This window comes from Pinus tabuliformis, chromosome 7 (assembly GCF_031772625.1).
Source record: "Pinus tabuliformis cultivar Carrire ecotype Pingquan chromosome 7, CPIR1, whole genome shotgun sequence".
Taxonomy (NCBI): Eukaryota; Viridiplantae; Streptophyta; class Pinopsida; order Pinales; family Pinaceae; genus Pinus; species Pinus tabuliformis.
The window spans coordinates 963,205,332-963,220,645 of NC_142293.1; positions in this window are offsets into that span (position 1 = coordinate 963,205,332).

Consider the following 15,314-nt stretch of genomic DNA (forward strand, 5'->3'; position numbering starts at 1 on the left):
TGTTCTAAGTGAGTCTGTACATCAAGTCTATGAATCAATATATCATCTATATATGTGACTATAAACTCATACTTAGAAAAAATATAATCCATCCTTCTTTGAACAAGGGCTGGAGCGTTCTTCAGGCCGAACGGAACAACTTTCCACTGATAGAAACCTGCTGGGCATATGAAATCTGTTTTGTGACTGTCTTCTGGCTGGATCTGGATTTGTTAGTACCCTGACTTCATGTCAAATTTTCCAAACACCTTATTGTGTTGAATCTTCTGCATAATCACTTCGGGTCTTGGCAATGGATAATTAAAATTCTAAGTGATGGCATTAAGAGGTTTATAATTAATAACCATTCTTGGCTTACCTCTCACGATCTTAGTATGATTTCTTACTAGAAATGCAGAACATGCATAGTGAGATTCACTTGGCTCGATTAGCCTCATTTTTAGTAATTCTTGAATCTGATTCTTTATTTCTTGTTCATCAGCTGGTGTGCACGGAATTAGCTTTCCCTTTACTCCATTGTCATGTAAGGTGACTATTTCCCGCATCAGACTTTCAGTTTCCCAAAATTGTTGTGGATTGTCCGAGCAACTCTTTAGAAGTCTCTGGTAGATATCCTTCTGCTCTATAGACCAATTAGTATCAATGCATGCTAATTGTTTTGTTTTGTTTTCTACTCTGGCCTCATAAATTTGTAGGACTTCTGGCCAGTCATCTGAGTCTTTTATCGATTTTCGGGTTCCTACTCGTTTTTGACTATTTTCATACCTAGCTTCAGAATTTGCAATACTTAATCTAGGTACTAATATAGCTTTTTTCTTCAAATTTATTATCAGTTGTCCTAGCTGATAGTAACAGGTAGCATAGAGTTTATGAATGGCATGCCTAACATCAAACTTGCTGAAGGGTCGTAATGCTAAATTGCTAAGATTTTAATAATACTCCCCCAACTTTTAAAGGAACATTGTCTGCATAATGTGTGAGTTGAACAAATCCTCCAATTGTCTCTGAGACCAGTATATTTTTTAAAGGTTTCCACAGGGGTTTGAACAGAGATGGTCTAGCTAGATTGTTAGAACCTCCAGTATCTACAAATGTATCTACTGAAATCCATTCACCTCTTATTTGCACTTGTACTCGAATATAAATCATACTATCTATTTTAACAATATTTTTTAGCCAAGTATTATTTTCTTCTTTAGTACCCTCTGGTTGTGGCATACTGGTTGATGGCGTTATTTTCTTTTCATATGGACAGAAAGAATTAAATTGAGATGAAGGCACTGCAGGTTGCTTACCTTTATCTTCTTGAACTGTTTCCAAGATTTCCAATTCATCATCTGAATCTTCTTCTGTCTCACTTGTCGACTCAATGTCTGAATAACTCTCTATGTCACTGTAATGTTGTTCACTAGAAAAATCTTAACAAGATGGATAGATATTCATTTTCTGTACATTATCACTTTCATCCTCAACATCTGAAACTTCTGTAAGAATATATACATCAGAAATTTCATCATCTGATTCTACAACAGACCAATCATCCTGAAACTCTTCAATATCTACACAAGCTTTAAGTTTACTAGATGATTTCTGGGGGCACTTTCTGGAAAAGTGTCCTTCCTTTTTATAGACGAAACAACAACTGTTGTTTTGGGTTTGGTTCTCTTCTTCAAAAATTTAAATTTTCTAAAAGGCCTCTTTGGGTTTGATATTCTTTTGGGTTTGTATTTGCCATAACTTTTGGATTTCTTCCTGGACTCAAAAGGTGTCCATGGCAATACTGATCTGCATACATCTGAACTTGGAGTGATGTCATGCGCTTTCTTCTACCAACATAAATATTTTACCTTTTCTGATACTCGAAACAGAAGATCAACCCAATAGATTTGATCTAGACTTTTCATCTGAATTTCTAGATCTTTCATTATTAGATCTCCCAAATTGCCTGGTAATTTTGATAAAAATGCAATTTTTTGAGCAAGGTCATTAAACAGATTAGCTTTAAAGACTCTAGCCATAAATTCTTTTCCAAATTGATCTAAATGTTTTAGATCTTTCAATTCCATACGGCTAAGGTCAGTTAAAAGTTGTTTCTTTTCATCTACTGGTTCTAGCACAAATTGTGTTTTTAACAATATTTCTAATGTGGACAAACCAGCTTCCATGGCTGCTCTTCTTTCTGTTTCTGATCCTCCCATCCACCAGCCAAAAACAATTCCTACCATCCTCTTTTCAGCTAGAATCATAATAGACAAATTGTCTAAGTTTGTGGTGACCTGCATTTGATATAATGCTCCTATCCAAATTCTAATAGACTCTCCTGGATTTGATGAGTTATAAAGGTCTAGAATATAGCCACTAGAATTTGCTGCAAACAGGTCTTCTTCGATTCTAGGATATTTTGTATCTTCTTTCAGAATATGAACTTTATTCTGATTATTTATAGATGAAAAAATAGAAGATGGGAATTTTATTGCAGCTTTCTCTAATTTCATGACTTCCTTTTTAGACTCAAATGGTTTCTCTATCTTATATCTATTTGATGATTTTGTCTCATTGGTTAGTTTACCAGTGTCTATGGAAGTTCCTTCACCTGCACTAGATTGAGCTGCTTATTTTCTATCTTCTTCATCTTATTCTAGATCCCAGTAGTTTGGAGTTTACATATCTACATGAAACTTTGGGATTTGCTTGGCCTTCTTTTTCTGTTTCCTTCTTCTCCTTTATTCTCTTTCCATTTTCTCTGCTTGTTGCTCTTCATATAACAACTTTAGATTATCATTTCTCAAATCAGCTTGTTTTGCCAAATCGTCTAGAACATCCTCAGCATGGGAGCACCAAGTAGTCAAGTAGTTTCCTACCTGATAGACTTGATCCATATCATCAGGATCTTGAGAATTATGTTCTAACAAGGGAGCACAATCGGCTCTTGTGGGTGGCTGTCTAGTTCGAGATGAGGAAACACAGAACTTGGTTTTGGGTGGCCATTTCCCCCCTCTGATAAATCTTTTGTTAGCAAACTGATATTCTTCTATAGGCGGAAAAGTACTTACATGAGTCCTAAACATTTTATTGGCTGCAAAAAATGGTTTTTCTTCAGGAATATACAACTGACTTTCAAACCAGGGTGTACTAGTAGAAGTAGAAGGTTGTTCTTCTGGTATAGTGAGTTCTCTATAAAAAGATCTTCTTCCACTTTGGATTGATTCTTCAACTGGTAATACATGCTTCTCTGGCAAGACTATGGGCTTAGGAATTCTAGGATGGTTTGGATTAGGTATAATCTTTACACCACCATCTGTAAGTGCCATTCTCTTAATCTTACTATTTGCACTGTCTGAAGCCAAAGACTTATACTGAATATACCAGTCATTGGGTAAGGATTCCTTTTCATAATGCACACCTTCAATTTGAGCATTTCCTATCCCAACTGTTACACAATCTTTCAACACCGGCTGTTTTAATTTTGGATGGACTGTATTAGTAAGCTGGAAGGATGTTTGGAGTATTACAGACTGGAATTCACTGTCATCTACCATGGATAACCCTTGTACTCCTATCAAGGCTTTCCAACAGTCTTTAATATGAACATCTGTTAGACTAATAGCATAATCAGGAAAAATTGTTCCATGCTGACAACCAGATGATAAGTTCCCCAGAATGGTTCCTATTCTAGCATGATCATATTCATTATTCCTTGTGTCAAATAATTCTGCTACGCAAGGAGTATTTAATCCATGTCTGAATAGAGGAGCTAAACCAATTCTAATTTCTTCGAAATGTAAATAATAAAACCTTCCTTCTTTAGCATACTTTCTGAACTTCCTTATCTCATATTTAGAAAATAAATTCAAACCAACTATCTGTACAAATGGACCTTTGATTCTGACTTTAATCTCAACTTCTTTAAAATAATACTTTTTTGATAATTTGAACATAAGCGGGACCAGATAGACTTCTTTAGTATCTAGAGCAGGAGGGTTCCAGCTCTCAGGGTCTTCTACTTGCTCATGTTCATTTACATCTAACTCAACAAATCTACTTTCTACTTTTGACATTGATCTTTTTTCAATGGTAGAAAAAGATCTCAAAAATCTATCCATAATGGACTGATACAAACTATTTCAGAAGTCGACTGAAGGAGCTTTTATCTACTCAGCACAATGTGAAACAAAGATGCTTTTCGAAGGCTTCCTAGCTTTCTTCAGATTCTGTCTATAGAATGTATTTCGTCAAGGATATGTTTCTAAGGAATGGGATATGGCTCTGATACCACAGTGACTCTGACCATTCAAGGGCTCAACACAAACAGAAGTATATAGAGTCTGAATATAAATGATGAAGCTTTAGTGCATGCATGACTTACTTCTAAATCAATTGTAACTTCCCAAAATAGCAAGCCTGATACAGATATCCAATCCTCAGGCGACCATGCGAGAGTCTCCACATGACCTCTCTCCACGGGTCTTCACTCAAGCGCCTTACAGCTCAAACCTCTTTCGGATTACAGGAACTGTCCTCAGACAGGTGGCCCAATAGGCTTCGATATTAATAAAAGCAGAAACAAAAATACACAAAGCTTATTACAACAAAGTGTCTTAGACTGAATGATCAGGATAGAGCAGATGGCTCGAATGGCCAAAATGATCGTAATGGTCTGCAAACTCTTTCTTATATAGACTCTATCTAAGCTGAAGCTATCTAATTACTGACGTCAAAAATAAATTATTGAGGGTCATGTCAGTATCTTTTTCCACCGACGGTGTCTACTCAATCCTTTCCTGTACAAGGGAATCTTGTCACAACATGTGAACAACATTATCACATTGCTAACAAAGATTCTACCAGGGTCCCATCGGACTCCTAGTCTCCCACATGTCTTCTTCTGATGATCCTGGAGAGAGTTCGTACTCATCTATAATTTGGCGGTGGTATCTATTCATCAGTCGGTCATACTGTTCCTCGATTCCTTCATTTGAACTTGCGCATCTATCATTTCAACTTTTTATTTTGGCTGCATTATCGTTGTCTGGTGAGATGCTGCTGATGATGATTCTCCTTTTCTAATATTCGTTTTGATCTTATGGAGGCCCGGTTGTTGTGAGGTATGCATCAATTCTTGCTTTTCCCATTTATTCAAAAAAGGAAGAGCACTGACTTCAATATCAAGAAACGAATCTTTAAAGGCGTTCCAGGTTGCAGGAGATCTCTATACTTCCAGTTCGATGCCATCTAATAATTCCCACTTAAAAATATGGAACATGTTAGCTGAGCTTTCAATAGTGTGTTGAATCCATAATCTACAATTTTCGTTCAAAATATCTCTATGCTGCCATCCAAGTTCAAAAATCAATGATGTGCATATCTTTTTTGAAATCATTAAACTGACAAGGTGGATGACACTATGATTCCAGTTTGGAGATAAGACTGAAATGGTTACTAGTGCCCTCTGATTAATTATGAACTTTAGAGCTTTAGGTTGTCCTTGTAATCCATCTAGGTTATTTAGAATTTGCAATTTTTCTATCAATCTTAGATTACCAAATTCATGGAACCATTCAACATGCTGTTTTATCAATTCTTGATTGTTACCAGTTTTAAAACTGCCAATCCTTTCATGACTAAAATCTTGAGCAAATGGATTTGGCTCTATATTGTCTCTGATTCTTAAACTGTGAAAATCCCAGGGATAAGCAAAAGTCTTTAAATACTGTACCATTGTTTGTATACACTGGGATACTCTGGTAACCTAAATTTTTCTGCATTCTCCTCCTCTGATTTCCCAATCTGCAAAACTTTCAAAAATTTCATACTCAGGGAAAGTATCAGTATTGGCGTAATTTTCATCATTTCTTTGGAGGAATGAAGCTTCGAGTTCCTCAAAAATATCTGGGATTTTTAATGACACCAAATATTTTATCATTTCTTCGGTCATCGGAATTTCTTCTAAATCTAAAATCTTGGCACCTGTAAACAAACTGAGTGTAAAATCAACACCTCCTATGATCTGGTAGTAATTTAAGACTCGAAGTGTCCAGATCATTTCTTTTGTATAGGCACTAGACCACAAATCACATAAGCTTCTGAAGAAAAGCTTAACCTTCATATTTGGCAAAGAAAATAATTTTGCCAAATTTTCGTCTAGGCCTAAGGAAATGCCTAAGTTCTTTGATTGCCATGCCTAACATTTTCTGATCCACATATTTCTTCTGAGTCTGAAACCGACCACTTTCTTGATTTCATCTATTACAAAACTTGCATGACTTTCAAGGATTCTGAATCTATCTACAAAAGTGGCAAAGCTATCATCTTCTGGTCCTTTGCCTGGAATTTCAAAAACTGAATATTTACAAGTTATAAACGTCTTATTCATATCTCTTGTCAAGGAATCTGTCAAGAAATTTGAATTGCCTAGAATCCACTCTACCTCAAAATCAAACTTCTGAAACCAATTTGCCAGGCTAGAATTTTGCCTTTTGCAATTTGTCTTGAAATCTTCGCAGACAGAAAATATTTAAAGTTTCTGGGGTCTGTTCTGATTAAAAACTTTACCGGGGTGAGATATACCTCAAAATGTTGAATTCCATTGAAAATAGCTAACATCTCCTTTTCAGCTATGAAGTAGTTTTTCTGACTTGGTGTAAATTCCCCAGAAGCCTATCCACACAAATTTTCTTCAACTTCTCCCTCGCTATTCTTTCTTTGCTCTAAAAGTACAGCTGCCCAAAATTCAAGTGAAGCACCGGCTTGTAAAATAAGTAAACCATCACCTGGTGGTTGAAGCTTGGGTAAGTGCTGGCATTCTTCTTTGAGTTTCTTCACTGCTTCAGTAGCCTCTTTAGACCATCCTTGGTTATGTGTCTTCTGATTGGAGCTATCTTCTTTGATAGATTCGGGATGTATTTGTGGAGATAATTCAATACTCCAAGAAATCTCTAAATTGTCTTTTTGTCCTTCAATTCATCAGGAATTTCTGCTAACTATGTTAGCACATGGGGCTGCATTTGAATAGCACCATTAGCAACAGAAATCCCCAAAAAATCAATGCTATCCTGAAATAAGGACATTTTTCTTTCTGACAGAACAACTCCATGCGTTTTAAGTTCTTCAAGAAAAATCTCTAAATGTTCTAAGCGAGTCTGTACATCAGGGCTATGAACCAATATATCATCTATGTATGTGACTATAAACTCATATTTAGAAAAAATATAATCCATCCTTCTTTGAAAAAAGGCTGGAGCGTTCTTCAGGCTGAACGGAACAACTTTCCACTGATAGAAACCTATTGGGCATATGAACATTGTTTTGTGTCTGTCTTCTAGCTGGATCGGATTTGGTAGTACCCTGACTTCATGTCAAATTTGCTAAACACCTTACTGTGCTGAATCTTCTGCATAATCACTTCGGGACTTGGAAATGGATAATTAAAATTCTGAGTGATGGCATTAAGAGGTTTATAATTAATAACCATTCTTGGCTTACCTCTCACGATCTCAGAATGATTTCTTACTAGAAATGTAGAACATGCATAGTCAGATTCACTCGGCTTGATCAGCTGCATTTTTAGTAATTCTTGAATCTGATTCTTTATTTCTTGTTCATCAGTTGGTGTTCACGTAATCAGCTTTCCCTTTACTTCATTTTCATGTAAGGTGACTATTTCTTGCATCAGACTTTCAGTTTCCCAAAATTGTTGTGGATTGTCCGAGCAACTCTTTAGAAGTCTCTGGTAGATATCCTTCTGCTATGTAGACCAATTAGTATCAATTCATGCTAATTGTCTTGTTTTGTTTTCTACTCTTGCCTCATAAATTTGTAGGACTTCTTGCCAGTCATCTGAGTCTTTTATCGGCTTTCGGGTTCCTACTCTTTTTGACTATTTTCATACCTAGCTTCAGAATTTGCAATACTTAATCTAGGTACTGATATAGCTTTCTTCTTCAAATTTATTATCAGCTTGTCCTAGCTGATAATAACAGGTAGCACAGAGTTTATGAATGGCATGCCTAACATCAAACTTGTTGAAGGGTCGTAATGCTGAATTGCTGAGATTTTAATAATACTCCCCCAAACTTTTAAAGGAACATTGTCTACATAATGTGTGAGCTGAACAGATTCTCCAATTGTCTCTGAGACCAGTATATTTTTAAAGGTTTCCATATGGGTTTGAACAGAGATGGTCTAGCTAGATTTTTAGAACCTCCAATATCTACAAATGTATCTACTGAAATCCATTCAACTCTTACTTGCACTTGTACTAGAATATAAATCAGACTATCTATTTTAACAATCTTTTTTAGCAAAGTATTCTCTTCTTCTTTAGTACCCTCTGGTCGTGGCATACTGGTTGATGGCATTATTTTCCTTTCATACGGACAGAAAGAATTAAATTGAGATGAAGGCACTGCAGGTTGCTTACCTTTATCTTCTTGAACTTTTTCCAAGATTTCCAATTCATCATCTGAATCTTCTTCTATCTCGCTTGTCAACTCAATGTCTGAAGAATTCTCTATGTCACTGTAATGCTGTTCACTAGAAAAATCTTAACAAGATGGACATATATTCATTTTCTGTACATTATCACTTTCATCCTCAACATCTGAAACTTCTGTAAGAATATATACATCAGAAATTTCATCATCTGATTCTACAACAGACCAGTCATCCTAAAACTCTTCAATATCTACACAAGCTTTGAGTTTACTAGATGATTTCTGGGGGCACTTTTTGGCAAAGTGTCCTTCCTTTTTACAGATGAAACAACAATTGTTGTTTCTGGTTCTGGTTCTCTTCTTCAAAAATCTGAATTTTCTAAAAGGCCTCTTTGGGTTTGATATTCTTTTGGGTTTGTATTTGCCATACCTTTTGGATTTCTTCTTGGACTTAAAAGGTGTCCATGGCAATACTGATCTACATACATCTGAACTTGGAGTGATGTCATGCACTTTCTTCTGCCAACATAAATATTTTACCTTTTCTGATACTCGAAACAGAAGATCAACCCAATAGATTTGATCTAGACTTTTCATATGAATTTCTAGATCTTTCATTATTATATCTCCCAAATTACCTGGTAATTTTGATAAAAATGCAATTTTTTGAGCAAGTTCATTAAACAGATTGGCTTTAAAGACTCTAGCCATAAATTCTTTTCCAAATTGATCTAAATGTTTTAGATCTTTCAATTCCATATGGCTAAGGTCAGTTAAACGTTGTTTCTTTTCATCTACTGGTTCTGGCACAAATTGTGTTTTTAACAATTAATTTCTAATGTGGACAAACCAGCTTCCATGACTGCTCTTCTTTTTGTTTCTGATCCTCCCATCCATTAATCAAAAACAATTCCTGCCATCCTCTTTTTAGCTAGAATCATAATAGACAAATTGTCTAATTTTGTCGTGACCTACATTTGATATAATGCTCCTATCCAAATTCTAATAGACTCTCCTGGATTTGATGAGTTATCAAGGTCTATAATATAGCCACTAGAATTTGCTGCAAACAGGTCTTCTTCGATTCTAGGATATTTTGTAGCTTCTTTCAGAATATGAGCTTTATTCTGATTATTTATAGACGGCAAAATAAAAGATGGGAATTTTATTGCAGCTTGCTCTAATGTCATGACTTCCTTTTTAGACTCAAATGGTTTATCTATCTTATATGTCTTTGATGATTTTGTCTCACTGGTTAGTTTACCAGTGTCTATGGAAGTTCCTTCGCCTGCACTAGATTGAGCTGCTTCTTTTCTATCTTCTTCATCTTCTTCTAAATCCCAGTAGTTTGGAGTTGACATATCTACATGAAACTTTGGGATTTGCTTGGCCTTCTTTTTCTGTTTCCTTCTTCTCCTTTCTTCTCTTTCCATTTTCTCTGCTTGTTTCTCTTCATATAACAGCTTTAGATTATCATTTATCAAATCAGCTTGTTTTCCCAAATCGTCTAGAACATCCTCGGCATGGGAGCACCAAGTAGTCAAGTAGTTTCCTACCTGATAGACTTGATCCATATCATCAGGATCTTGAGAATTATGTTCTAACAAGGGATCACAATCGGCTCTTTTGGGTGTTTGTCTAGTTCGAGATGAAGAAACACAGAACTTCGTTTTGGGTGGCCATTTCCCCCCTATAACAAATCTTTTGTTAGCAAACTGATATTCTTCTATAGGCGGAAAAGTATTTACATGAGTCCTAAACATTTTATTGACTGCAAAAAATGGTTTTCCTTTAGGAATATACATATGACTTTTAGACCGGGGTGTACTAGTAGAAGTAGAAGGTTGTTCTTCTGGTATAGTGAGTTGTCTATAAAAAGATCTTCTTCAACTTTGGATTGGTTCTTCAACTGGTAATACATGCTTCTCTGGCAAGACTATGGGCTTAGGAATTCTAGGATGGTTTGGATTAGGTATAATCTTTACACCACCATCTGTAAGCGCCATTCTCTTAATATTACTATTTGCATTGCCTGAAGCCAAAGACTTATACTGAATATACCAGTCATTGGGTAAGGATTCCTTTTCATAATGCACACCTTCAATTTGAGCATTTCCTATCCGAACCGTTACCCAATCTTTCAACACCAGCTGTTTTAATTTTGGATGGACTATATTAGTAAGCTGGAAGGATGTTTGGACTATTACAGACAGGAATTCACTGTCATCTACCATGGATAACCCTTGTACTCCTATCAAGGCTTTCCAACACTCTTTAATACGAACATCTGTTAGACTGATAGCATAATCAGGAAAAATTGTTCCATGCTGACAAAAAGATGATAAGTTCCCCAGAATGGTTCCTATTCTAGCATGATCATACTCATTATGCCTTGTGTCAAATAATTTTGCTATGCAAGGAGTATTTAATCCATGTCTGAATAGAGGAGCTAAACCAATTCTAGTTTCTCTTAAATTTAAATAATAAAACCTTCCTTCTTTAGCATACTTTTTGAACTTCCTTATCTCATCTTTAGAAAATAAATTCAAACCAACTATCTGTACAAATGGAACTTTGATTCTGACTTTAATCTCAACTTCTTTAAAATAATACTTTTTTGATAATTTGAACATAAGCGGGACCGGATAGACTTCTTTAGTATCTAGAGAAGGAGAGTTCTAGCTCTCAGGGTCTTCTACTTGCTCATGTTCATTTACATCTGACTCAACAGATCTACTTTCTACTTCTGATATTGATCTTTTGTCAATTGTAGAAAAAGATCTCAAAAATCTATCCATAATGGACTGATAAAAAATATTTCAGAAGTCGAATGAAGGAGCTTTTATCTACTCAGCACAATGTGAAACAAAGATGCTTTTCGAAGGCTTCCTGGCTTTCTTCAGATTCTGTCTATAGAATTTATTTCGTCATGGATATGTTTCTAAGGAACGGGATATGGCTCTGATACCATAGTGACTCTGACCATTCAAGGGCTCAACACAAACAGAAGTATATAGAGACTGAATATAAATGATGAAGCTTTAGTGCATGTAGGACTTACTTCTAAATCAATTGTCGCTTCCCAAAACAGCAAGCCTGGTACAGATATCCAATCCTCAGGCGACCATGCGCGAGTCTCCACACGACCTCTCTCCACAGGTCTTCACTCAAGCGCCTTACAGCTCAAACCTCTCTCGGATTACAGGAACTGTCCTCAGACAGATGGCCCAGTAGGCTTCGATATTAATAAAAGCAGAAACAGAGATACACAAATCTTATTACAACAGAGTGTCTTAGAATGAACGATTAGGATAGAGGAGATGGATCGAATGACCAGATTTATCGTAATGGTCTGCAAACTCTTTCTTATATAGACTCTATCTAGGCTGAAGCTATCTAATTACTGATGTTGAAAAGAAATTATTGAGGGTCCTGTCGGTATCTTTTTCCACCGACGGTGTCTGCTCAATCCTTTCCTGTACAAGCGAATCTTGTCACAACATGTGAACAACATTATCACATTGCTGACAAAGATTCTATCAGGGTCCCATCGGACTCCTAGTCTCCCACATGTCTTCTTCTGATGATCTTGGAGAGGGTTCGTACTCATCTATAATTTGGCGGTGGTATCTGGTCATCAGTCGGTCACACTGTTCCTTGATTCCTTCATTTGGATCTTGCACATCTATCATTTCACCTTTTTCTTTCGGCTGCATTATTGTTGTCCGACGAGATGCTGCTGATGATGATTCTCCTTTGCTAATATTCGTTTTGATCTTATGCAGGCCCGGTTGTTGTGAGGTATGCATCAATTCTTGCTTTTCCCATTTATTCAAAAAAGGAAGACCACTGACTTCAATATCAAGAAACAAATCTTTAAAGGCATTCTGGGTTACAGGCGATCTCTATACTGCCAGTTCGATGCCATCTAATAATTCCCACTTAAAAATCTGGAACATGTTAGTTGAGCTTTCAATAGCGTGCTGAATCCATAATCTACAATTTTCGTTCAAAATATCTCTATGCTGCCATCCAAGTTCAAAAATCATTGATGTGCATATCTTTTTTGAAATCATTAAACTGACAAGGTGGATGACATTATTATTCCAGTTTGGAGATAAGACTGAAATGGTTACTAGTGCCCTCTGATTAATTATGAACTTCAGAGCTTTAGGCTGTCCTGGTAATCCATCTAGTTTATTTAGAATTTTCAATTTTTCTATCAATCTTAGATTCCGAAATTCATGGAACCATTCATCATGTTGTTTTATCAATTCTTGATTGTTACCAGTTTCAAAACTGCCAATCCTTTCATGACTGAAAACTTGAGCAAATGGATTTGGCTCTATATTGTCTCTGATTCTTAAACTGTGAAAATCCCAGGGATAAGCAAAAGTCTTTAAATACTGTACCGTTCTTTGTATACACTGGGATACTCTGGTAACCTGAATTTTTCTGCATTCTCCTCCTCTAATTTCCCAATCTGCAAAACTTTCAAAAATTTCATACTCAGGGAAAGTATCAGTATTGGCGTAATTTTCATCAATTCTTTGGAGGAATGAAGCTTCGAGTTCCTCAAAAATATCTAGGATTTTTAATGACACCAAATATTTTATCATTTCTTCGGTCATCAGAATTTCTTCTAAATCTAAAATCTTGGCACCTGTAAACAAACTGAGTGCAAAATCAACACCTCCTATGATCTGGTAGTAATTTAAGACTCAGAGTGTCCAGATCATTTCTTTTGGATATACACTAGACCACAAATCACATAAGCTTCTGAAGAAAAGCTTAACCTTCATATTTGGAAAAGAAACGATTTTTACCAAATTTTCGTCTAGGCCTAAGGAAATGCCTAAGTTCTTTGATTGCCATGCCTCACATTTTCTGATCCACATATTATTTCAAAGTCTGAAACCGACCACTTTCTTGATTTCATCTGTTACAAAACTTGCATGACTTTCAAGGATTCTGAATCTATCTACAAAAGTGGCAAAGCTATCATCTTCTGGTTCTTTGCCTGGAATTTCAAAAACTGAATATTTACAAGTTATAAACGTCTTATTCATATCTCTTGTCAAGGAATCTGTCAAGAAATTTGAATTGCCTGGAATCCACTCTACCTCAAAATCAAACTGCTGAAACCATATTTGTCAAGCTAGAATTCTGCCTTTTGCAATTTGTCTTGAAATCTTAGCAGACAGAAAATATTTAAAGTTTCGGAGTCTGTTCCGATTAAAAACTTTACTGGGGTGAGATAGACCTCTAAACGCTGAATTCCATTGAAAATAGCTAACGTCTCCTTTCCAGCTATGAAGTAGTTTTTCTAACTTGGTGTAAATTCCCCAGAAGCATATCCACACAAATTTTCTTCGACTTCTCCCTCGCTATTCTTTCTTTTCTCTAAAAGTACAGCTGCCCAAAATTCAAGTGAAGCATCAGTTTGTAAAATAAGTAAACCATCACCTGGTGGTTGAAGCTTGGGTAAGTGCTGGAATTCTTCTTTGAGTTTCTTCACTGCTTCAGTAGCTTCTTTAGACCATCCTTGGTTGATGTGTCTTCTGATTGGAGCTGTCTTCTCTGATAGATTTGGGATGTATTTGTGGAGATAATTCAGTACTCCAAAAAATCTCTGAATTGTCTTTTTGTCCTTCAACTCATCAGGAAATTGTGTTAACTTTGTTAGCACATGGGGCTGCATTTGAATAGCACCATTAGCAACATTAATCCCCAAAAAATCAATGCTACCCTGAAATAAGGACATTTTTCTTTCTGACAGAACAATTCCATGCTTTTTAAGTTCTTCAAGAAAAATCTCTAAATGTTCTAAGTGAGTCTGTACATCAGGGATATGAATCAATATATCATCTATATATGTGACTATAAACTCATATTTAGAAAAAATATAATCCATCCTTCTTTGAAAAAAGGCTGGAGCGTTCTTCAGGCCGAACGGAACAACTTTCCACTGATAGAAACCTGCTGGGCATATGAAAGCTATTTTGTGTCTGTCTTCTGGCTGGATCTGGATTTGGTAGTACCCTGACTTCATGTCAAATTTGCTAAACACCTTACTGTGCTGAATCTTCTGCATAATCACTTCGGGTCTTGGCAATGGATAATTAAAATTTTGAGTGATGGCATTAAGAGGTTTATAATTAATAACCATTCTTGGCTTACCTCTCACGATCTCAGAATGATTTCTTACTAGAAATGTAGAACATGCATAGTGAGATTCACTCGGCTCGATCAGCTGCATTTTTAGTAATTCTTGAATCTGATTCTTTATTTCTTGTTCATCGGCTGGTGTGCACGGAATCAGCTTTCCCTTTACTCCATTGTCATGTAAGGTGACTATTTCTTGCATCGGACTTTCAGTTTCCCAAAATTGTTGTGGATTGTCCGAGCAACTCTTTAGAAGTCTCTGGTAGATATCCTTCTGCTCTGTAGACCAATTAGTATCAATGCATGCTAATTGTCTTGTTTTGTTTTCTACTCTGGCCTCATAAATTTGTAGGACTTCTTGCCAGTCATCTGAGTCTTTTACCGGCTTTCGGGTTCCTACTCTTTTTTGACTATTTTCATACCTAGCTTCAAAATTTTCAATACTTAATCTAGGTACTGATATAGCTTTTTTCTTCAAATTTATTATCAGCTTGTCCTGGCTAATATTAACAGGTAGCACAGACTTTATGAATGGCATGCCTAACATCAAACTTGCTGAAGGGTTGTAGTGCTAAATTGCTGATATTTTAATAATACTCCCCCCAACTTTTAAAGGAACATTGTCTACATAATGTGTGAGCTGAACAGATCCTCCAATTGTCTCTGAGACTAGTATATTTTTTGAAGGTTTCCACAGGGGTTTGAACAGAGATGGTC